The sequence below is a fragment of the Hylobates moloch genome, unplaced genomic scaffold (genome assembly GCF_009828535.3).
Source record: "Hylobates moloch isolate HMO894 unplaced genomic scaffold, HMol_V3 SCAFFOLD_5, whole genome shotgun sequence".
NCBI lineage: Eukaryota > Metazoa > Chordata > Mammalia > Primates > Hylobatidae > Hylobates > Hylobates moloch.
Genome location: NW_026652280.1, coordinates 71,056,116 through 71,065,117, shown reverse-complemented (window position 1 = coordinate 71,065,117; position 9,002 = coordinate 71,056,116).

Below are 9,002 nucleotides of genomic sequence, written 5' to 3'. Positions count from 1 at the left end.
AATCTGATTTAGATGCCCTATCTCTCAGCAACTGTAGGCCCGCTATAGCTCACTGACAATGTCACCCTCTGCTGTCACCCAGTGTCCCTTCGAGGGATGTATGTGGACAGGACACCTGTGCTGGTGCTGAGGTTCACCACACAGGATCCAGTGGCGAGGACACAGCACTCACCATCACCTCCCCCTTTCCAGCAAATACGCTCTTGCCTGCTGTGCTAGTGGTGGGCTGTACCCTACAGGGCTTGGCGCCCCTAGGGCTAGGCGTGGAACAGTAACTTCATATTTGTTAAATGGATCGGCTATTAAGTAAATGAATAAAAAGGTATAATTCTTTTAAAAGTCAATTAATAAATTTTACTTTAAAGGAATCCTTTGAAAGATAATCATTATTTCTTTGATTTTTATATCTTGCTTCTATGGATAAAAAGTCATATTTTATTAATTTATAACTTACTGTTACTTAGTACCCATTTGCATCACACCTAGCTGTCTCTACAACTTAATATAATAGGTGTGTAGGGCCAGGCGCAGCGGCTCACACCTGTAATCCCAGCACTTTGGGAGGCCAAAGTGGGTGGATCACCTGAGGTCAGGAGTTCGAGACCAGCCTGGCCAACATGGTGAATCCCTGTCTCTACTAAAAATACAAAAAATCAGCTGGGCATGGTGGTGTGCGCCTGTAATCTCAGCTGCTCAAGAGGCTGAGGCAGGAGAATCGCTTCAACCTGGGAGGTGGAGGTTGCAGTGAGCCGAGATCGTGCCACTGCACTCCAGCCTGGACAAGGTGAAACGCTATCTCAAAAAAAAAAAAAAAGTGTATTGTTTGAGCAAACACGTCTTTCTTTGTAGTGAAGTTCATCATTGGTCATTAGATTTCTACTTCATTTGTGAAACTTTTAAAGAAATAAGCAAAATTTTAAAAATACCTTAAGGTTTTATTACAGAGCCTAGAAAAAATGTCATTTGACCATATTATCTACCTCCTCACAGTATTTGGATATGGTAGTGTGGTAGTATGTCTATTTGTAAATAAGAGAGGATACTGTTTGTGGGTAGTCAGTGGAAATAAAAACAAATTCACAGTTAGGTTTTAAGTTGCACGTCCAACCATGCTAAAAATGTACTGATTTGTACATGAAAGTAGAAGTCAGAAGTTGGGTTTATTAATTATTTGAGCTCAAAAACCAATTTTACTTGTAAAGAGTAAAAGAATTACATAAATCAGGAGTGTGGTGTTTGTGTCTTCTTGAATTATTTAAGTAAATCTTAGCAGATTTATTAGTATATTCCTAGCCTAAGTCACCCTTTACATACTGTTAGACTAAAGGTCTAAAAATCAGCCCTAGGAAAAAAAAGGAAATATTTTAAATTTCACATTCTTATCAAATTTTTTGAAACAAAATTATTTTTGATAATCTTTTTATTCTTACTAATATAAAAATGTTCTACCATAGCCCAGATGTTTAAGTAATATTTAATATATATCAATAAGATTTAGAGACAGAGTTATATCTTGGAATTATTTGCAGACACACAATTTACTTTTCTGAAATTCTCATTAAATGTCATTTCTTTTTTCATATCCGAAGGGTGCCGTTCTCACTGGTCCTCCAGGCACTGGGAAGACACTGCTAGCTAAGGCCACAGCCGGAGAAGCCAATGTCCCCTTCATCACCGTTAGTGGATCCGAGTTTTTGGAGATGTTCGTTGGTGTGGGCCCTGCTAGAGTGAGTCTCATTCTGTTCGGATGGTACAGCTTCCTTACACCCACCACTTCCCCACAGATGGGGGCACTTGCTAGCGATGGCCCTTCCCCCTAGAGTGCTAGAGTGACCTCTCACCAGTCCCTGGCCTGAGCTCTCCTCCAGGCCTAAGCCTTCAGCAAGGCCTGTGACTTCCACCCCACCTTCCCTCGCTCCAGCTAAGACTGCAGTCTGCTACCTATATTAGACCAATTTCAAGAACTGGCGGCTGGGCGCGGTGGCTCATGCCTGTAATCCCCGCACTTTGGGAGGATGAAGTGGGTGGAACGCTTGAAGTCACGAGTTCGAGACCAGCCTGGCCAACATGGCGAAACCCTGTCTCTACTAAAAATAGAAAAATTAGCCAGGCATGGTCGCGCATGCCTATAATCCCAGCTATTTTGGAGGCTGAGGCAGGAGAATCTCTTGAACCCAGGCAGCAGAAGTTGCAGTGAACCAAGATCACACCACTGCATTCCAGCCTGGGCAACAGAGTGAGACCCTGTCTCAAAAAAAAAAAAAGAATTTGCATTTGCTTTATTTGTGGATTTTTTTTTTTTTTTTTGGTGACAACATTTATTGAGATATAATTGACATACCAAACAATTGATCCCTGTAAAGTATACAATTCAGTAGCTTTTAGTAATTCACAGATTTGTGCAACCATCACCACAATCAGTTTTACAACATTTCCATTACATCAAGAAGAAATCCTGGCCGGGCGTGGTGGCTCACACTTGTAATCCCAGCACTTTGGGAGGTGGAGGCAGGCGGATCACGAGGTCAGGTGATCGAGACCATCCGGGCTAACATGGTGAAACCCCGTCTCTACTAAAAATACAAAACCAAAATTAGCTGTGCGTGATGGCGGATGCCTGTAGTCCCAGCTACTTGGGATGCTGAGGCAGGAGAATGGCGTGAACCTGGGGTGGAGGTGGAGGTTACAGTGAGCTGAGATCACACCACTGCACTCCAGCCTGGGTGACAGAGTGAGACTCGTCTCAAAAAAAAAAAAAAGAAAACATCGATGGAGCCAAGATAGCCGAATAGGAACAGCTCCGGTCTACAGCTCCCAGCGTGAGCAACACAGAAGACCGGTGATTTCTGCATTTCCATTTGAGGTACCGGGTTCATCTCACTAGGGAGTGCCAAACAGTGGATGCAGGACAGTCGGTGCAGCGCACTGTGCGCGAGCCGAAGCAGGGTGAGGCATTGCCACACTCGGGAAGCGCAAGGGGTCAGGGAGTTCCCTTTCCTAGTCAAAGAAAGGGGTAATAGACGGCACCTGGAAAATCAGGTCAGTCCCACCCTAATACTGCGCTTTTCCAACAGGCTTGGAAAACGGCACACCAGGAGATTGTATCCCACACCTGGCTCAGAGGGTCCTACGCCCAAGGTGTCTCACTGATTGCTAGCACAGCAGTCTGAGATCAAACTGCAAGGTGGCAGCGAGGCTCGGGGAGGGGCGCCCGCCATTGCCCAGGCTTGCTTAGGTAAACAAAGCAGCCAGGAAGCTCGAACTGGGTGGAACCCACCACAGCTCAAGGAGGCCTGCCTGCCTCTGTAGGCTCCACCTCTGGGGGCAGGGCACAGACAAACAAAAAGTCAGCAGGAACCTCTGCAGACTTAAATGTCCCTGTCTGACTGACCGCTTTGAAGAGAGTAGTGGTTCTCCCAGCAGGCAGCTGGAGATCTCAGAACGGGCAGACTGCCTCATTAAGTGGGTCCCTGACCCCCGAGCAGCCTAACTGGGAGGCACCCCCCAGTAGGGACAGACTGACACCTCACTCAGCCAGGTACTCCTCTGAGACAAAACTTCCAGAGGAATTATCAGACAGCTGAATTTGCGGTCTCATGAAAATCCGCTGTTCTACAGCCACTGCTGCTGACACCCAGCCAAACAGGGTCTGGAGTGGACCTCTAGCAAACCCCAACAGACCTGCAGCTGAGGGTCCTGTCTGGTAGAAGGAAAACTAACAAACAGAAAGGACATCCACACCAAAAACCCATCTGTACATCACCATCATCAAAGACCAAAAGTAGATAAAACCACAAAGATGGGGAAAAAACAGAGCAGAAAAACTGGAAACTCAAAAAAGCAGAGCACCTCTCCTCCTCCAAAGGAGTGCAGTTCCTCACCAGCAACGGAACAAAGCTGGACGGAGAATGACTTTGATGAGTTGAGAGAAGCAGGCTTCAGACGATTAAGCTACTCCGAGCTACGGGAGGAAATTCAAAACAATGGCAAAGAAGTTAAAAACTTTGAAAAAAAATTAGACGAATGGATAACCAGAATAACCAATGCAGAGAAGGGCTTAAAGGAGCTGATGGAGCTGAAAGCCAAGTTTCGAGAACTACGCGAAGATTGCAGAAGCCTCGGTAGCCGATGCGATCAACTGAAAGAAAGGGTATCAGCGATGGAAGATGAAATGAATGAAATGAAGCGAGAAGGGAAGTTTAGAGAAAAAAGAATAAAAAGAAACGAACAAAGCCTCCAAGAAATATGGGACTATGTGAAAAGACCAAACCTATGTCTGATTGGTGTACCTGAAAGTGACAGGGAGAATGGAACCAAGTTGGAAAACACTCTGCAAGATATCATCCAGAAGAACTTCCCCAATCTAGCAAGGCAGGCCAACATTCAGATTCAGGAAATACAGAGAACGCCACAAAGATACTCCTCGAGAAGAGCAACTCCAAGACACATAATTGTCAGATTCACCAAAGTTGAAATGAAGGAAAAAATGTTAAGGGCGACCAAAGAGAAAGGTCAGGTTACCCACAAAGGGAAGCCCATCAGACTAACAGCTGATCTCTCGGCAGAAACTCTACAAGCCAGAAGAGAGTGGGGGCCGATAGTCAACATTCTTGAAGAAAAGAATTTTCAACCCAGAATCTCATATCCAGCCAAACTAAGCTTCATAAGTGAAGGAGAAATAAAATGCTTTACAGACAAGCAAATGCTGAGTGATTTTGTCACCATCAGGCCTGCCCTAAAAGAGCTCCTGAAGGCAGCACTAAACATGGAAAGGAACAACCGGTACCAGCCACTGCAAAAACATGCCAAATTGTAAAGACCATCAAGGCTAGGAAGAAACTGCATCAACTAACGAGCAACATAACCAACTAACATCATAATGACAGGATCAAATTCACACATAACAATATCAATTTTAAATGTAAATGGGCTAAATGCTCCAATTAAAAGACAAAGACTGGCAAATTGGATAAGGAGTCAAGACCCATCAGTGTGCTGTATTCAGGAAACCCATCTCACGTGCAGAGACACACATAGACTCAAAATAAAGGGATAGAGGAAGATCTATCAAGCAAATGGAAAACAAAAAGAGGCAGGGGTTGCAATCCTAGTCTCTGGTAAAATAGACTTTAAACCAACAAAGATCAAAAGAGACAAAGAAGGCCATTACATAATGGTAAAGGGATCAATTCAACAAGAAGAGCTAACTATCCTAAATATATATGCACCCAACACAGGAGCACCCAGATTCGTAAAGCAAGTCCTGAGTGGCCTACAAAGGGACTTAAACTCCCACACAATAATAATGGGAGATTTTAACACCCCACTGTCAACATTAGACAGATCAACGAGACAGAAAGTTAAGAAGGATATCCAGGAATTGAACTCAGCTCTGCACAAAGTGGACCTAACAGACACCTACAGAACTCTCCACCCCAGATCAACAGAATATACATTTTTTTCAGCACCACACCACACCTATTCCAAAATTGACCACATAGTTGGAAGTAAAGCTCTCCTCAGCAAATGTAAAAGAACAGAAATCATAACAAACTGTCTCTCAGACCACAGTGCAATCAAACTAGAACTCAGGATTAAGAAACTCACTCAAAATCCCTCAACTACATGGGAACTGAACAACCTGCTCCTGAATGACCGTTGGGTACATAATGAAATGAAGGCAGAAATAAGGATGTTCTTTGAAACCAACGAGAACAAAGACACAACATACCAGAATCTCTGGGACACATTCAAAGCAGTGTGTAGAGGGAAATTTATAGCACTAAATGCCCACAGGAGAAAGCAGGAAAGATCCAAAATTGACACCCATCCCAGCTAGGATGGCTATAATAAAAAAAGACAGTGACAAGTGCTGGCAAGGATGTGGAGAAATGGGACCCTCACACATTACTGGTGGGAATGTAAAATGGCACAGGTAATTAAAACAACCTGGCAGTTCCTCAAAAAGTCAGAGTTACCATATGACACAGCAATTCCACTCCTAGGTATACACCAAGAGAAACACCACAAAAAATCTGTACACCAATGTTCATGGCAGCATTATTCATAATAGCCAAAAAGTGGAAACAGCCCAAATGGCCATCAACTGATGGGTGGATCAACAAGATGTGGAATAGCCAAACAATGGCACATTTACTTGGCCACGAAAAGGAATGAAGTTCTGATGCCTGCCACAATTTGGATCAATCCTGTTCATTATGTTAAGTGAACATAAGCCAGGCACAAAAGACCATGTTTTTATTTTATTTTTATTTTTTTGAGATGGAGTTTCGCTCTTGTCACCCAGGCTGGAGTGCAATGGCGTGATCTTAGCTCACTGCAACCTCCGCCTCCCAGGTTCAAGCGAGTCTCCTGCTTCAGCCTCCCGAGTAGCTGGGATTACAGTTCCCCACCATCACACCCAGCTAATTTTTGTATTTTTAGTAGAGACGGGGTTTCACCTCATTGGCCAGGCTGGTCTTCAACTCCTGACGTCAGGTGATCCACCTGCCTCGGCATCCCAAAGTGCTGGGATTACAGGTGTGAGCCACCGCACCTGGCCAAAACCACATTTTTATATAAAATGTACAGAATAAAAAAACCTAGAGAGACAGAAAGTTTGATTGTCTTGAGACAGAATCTCGCTCTGTCATCCGGGCTGGAGTGCAGTGGGATGATTTAGGCTCACTGCAACCTCGCCTCCTGGGTTCAAGCCATTCTCCTGCCTCAGCCTCCCGAGTAGCTGGGATTACAGGCATGTACCACCATGCCCGGCTAATTTTTGTATTTTTAGTAGAAACAGGGTTTTGCCATGTTGGCCAGGCTGGTCTCGAACTCCTGACCTCAGGCGATCCACCTGCCTCGGACTCCCAAAGTGCTGGTATTACAGGTATGAACCACCGCGCCCAGCCCAAAATGTTTTAAAATTATAGTAATGGTTGTACAACCCTGTAAATATACTAGAAACCATTAACTGTATACTTTATACAGGTGATTTTTAGTTAACTTTATTTCAATAGAGCTTTTAAAAAAACACTTAGGAATAATTCCTACAATATTTATAGAAAAAAATGACACATTGTCAGGAACTTGTCACAAAATACTCCATAGGAAGCAGAAAGAGAGGAGGATAGAGATAAAAGTAAGGTTAGATGTGAATTAGTAATTGTTCCTGAAACTAGGTGATAGGTACAGATGGGTTCATTACACCATTTCCTCAAAATCTGTGTATGTTTGAAATTTTCCATAATAACAAAGTAAAAATAGTCGGGCACAGTGGCTCATGCCTATAATCCCAGCACTTTGGGAGGCTGAGGCAGGAGGATCACTTACAGCCAGGAGTTTCGGGCCAGCCTGTGCAACATAATAAGTAAGACCCTGTTTCCACAAAATCAAAAAATTAGCTGGGCATGGTGGTACATGCCTGTAGTCCCAGCTACAAACGAGGCTGAGGCAGGAAGATCACTCGAGCCCAGAAGGTTGAGGCTACAGTGAGCTATAATTACACCACTCAGTCCATCCTGTGCAATTAAGCGAGACCCTGTCTCAAAAAAAATAAAAATGAGAATATAAACTTAGGAAGCCCACGATAAAGAAGTGAAAAGGTAAGAAAGTAAACCGGTACCTGGTGACTGTTACTGATTTTAATATACTTCTAAATAGGGTCCTCGTTATTTTCCACTCACCTGAAAACCCTGGAGTTAAAGATGCCAGTTTTCTTGCCAATTTATCCTTCTCCAGGGTACTGTCCAGTTTTAGCGGGCAGAGATGAACTTTGAAAATAGAAGCTCTTCCTTTTATGTCTGGTGGTCCTTTAGAAATCATTTTTAAGGAAAAGAAAATCATATTGAAACAGTCACACCTACACTCATGAGCACTGGACCTGCCCCAGCAAACATCATCTCACCAATAAAGATCTGCCTGTCGAAACGCCCCGGCCTAAGCAGCGCAGGGTCCAGGATATCTGGTCGATTGGTGCCGGCCAAAATGACGACATTTGTTGTTGTATTAAAACCTGAAAGATAACAAAAATGCAAACGCTATTAAATGACAAGAGGCAGAAAGCAACAGTGCACCATCAGGAACGTATGAGCACTGCAAATTCATAGCTACAGTAAACACATTTTCTATTCATTATCCAGTGGTTTTTTTTTTTTTTTTTTTTTGAGACGGAGTTTCACTCCTGTTGTCCAGGCTGGAGTGCAATGGCGTGATCTCAGCTCACTGCAACCTCTGCCTCCCAGGTTCAAGCAATTCTCCTGCCTCAGCCTCCCAAGTAGCTGGGATTACAGGCATGCCCCACCACACCTGGCTAATTTTTGTATTTTTAGTAGAGACAGGGTTTCTCCATGTTGGTCAGGCTGGTCTCAAACACCTGACCTCAGGTAATCCACCCACCAGGGCCTCCCGAAGTGCTGGGATTATAGGCGTGAACCAGCACCCCTGGCCTATCCAGTGTTTTTTAAGTTACAAACTTGAATTATTTTTCTTACTATTCAGCTTGTCCTTGAAAACAATCATATATTAAAGTTTTATGAGTAAATTTCCTAAAGACAAATGACCAAATATTTAAATTTATTTAACTAGAAATTTTAGAAGACAATGTCAATTTTAAAAATGTCTTAGAATCAGATTAAATTGGCAAAGGATGTGTCTGACACCCTGGGCCACAGGACAACCAACTGCCTATCTGAAGGCAGAGATCAACCTCTACCTCCCACCTCTTCTCCACACTCAAGCAGCTCAGTGTTACTGCCCATTTCTCAATGTAAATACCATGGTCCCAGGCCCTTCACCCTCAGGACCCTGGCACGGCAGGAGCTCCTGGGTGAATTTCCCTCATATGTGGTGCTCCAATGTGAACGCGACATGGGCTGACCATCGCGGGACGGAGGATCTCCACCTCCTTATTCTGCCCCTATGCCTGGCTTCATCACTGAAGCCAGTTCAGTACTGGCACTGTGCTTCCCCTTTCTGCACAAACAACCAAGCATCCACATTTT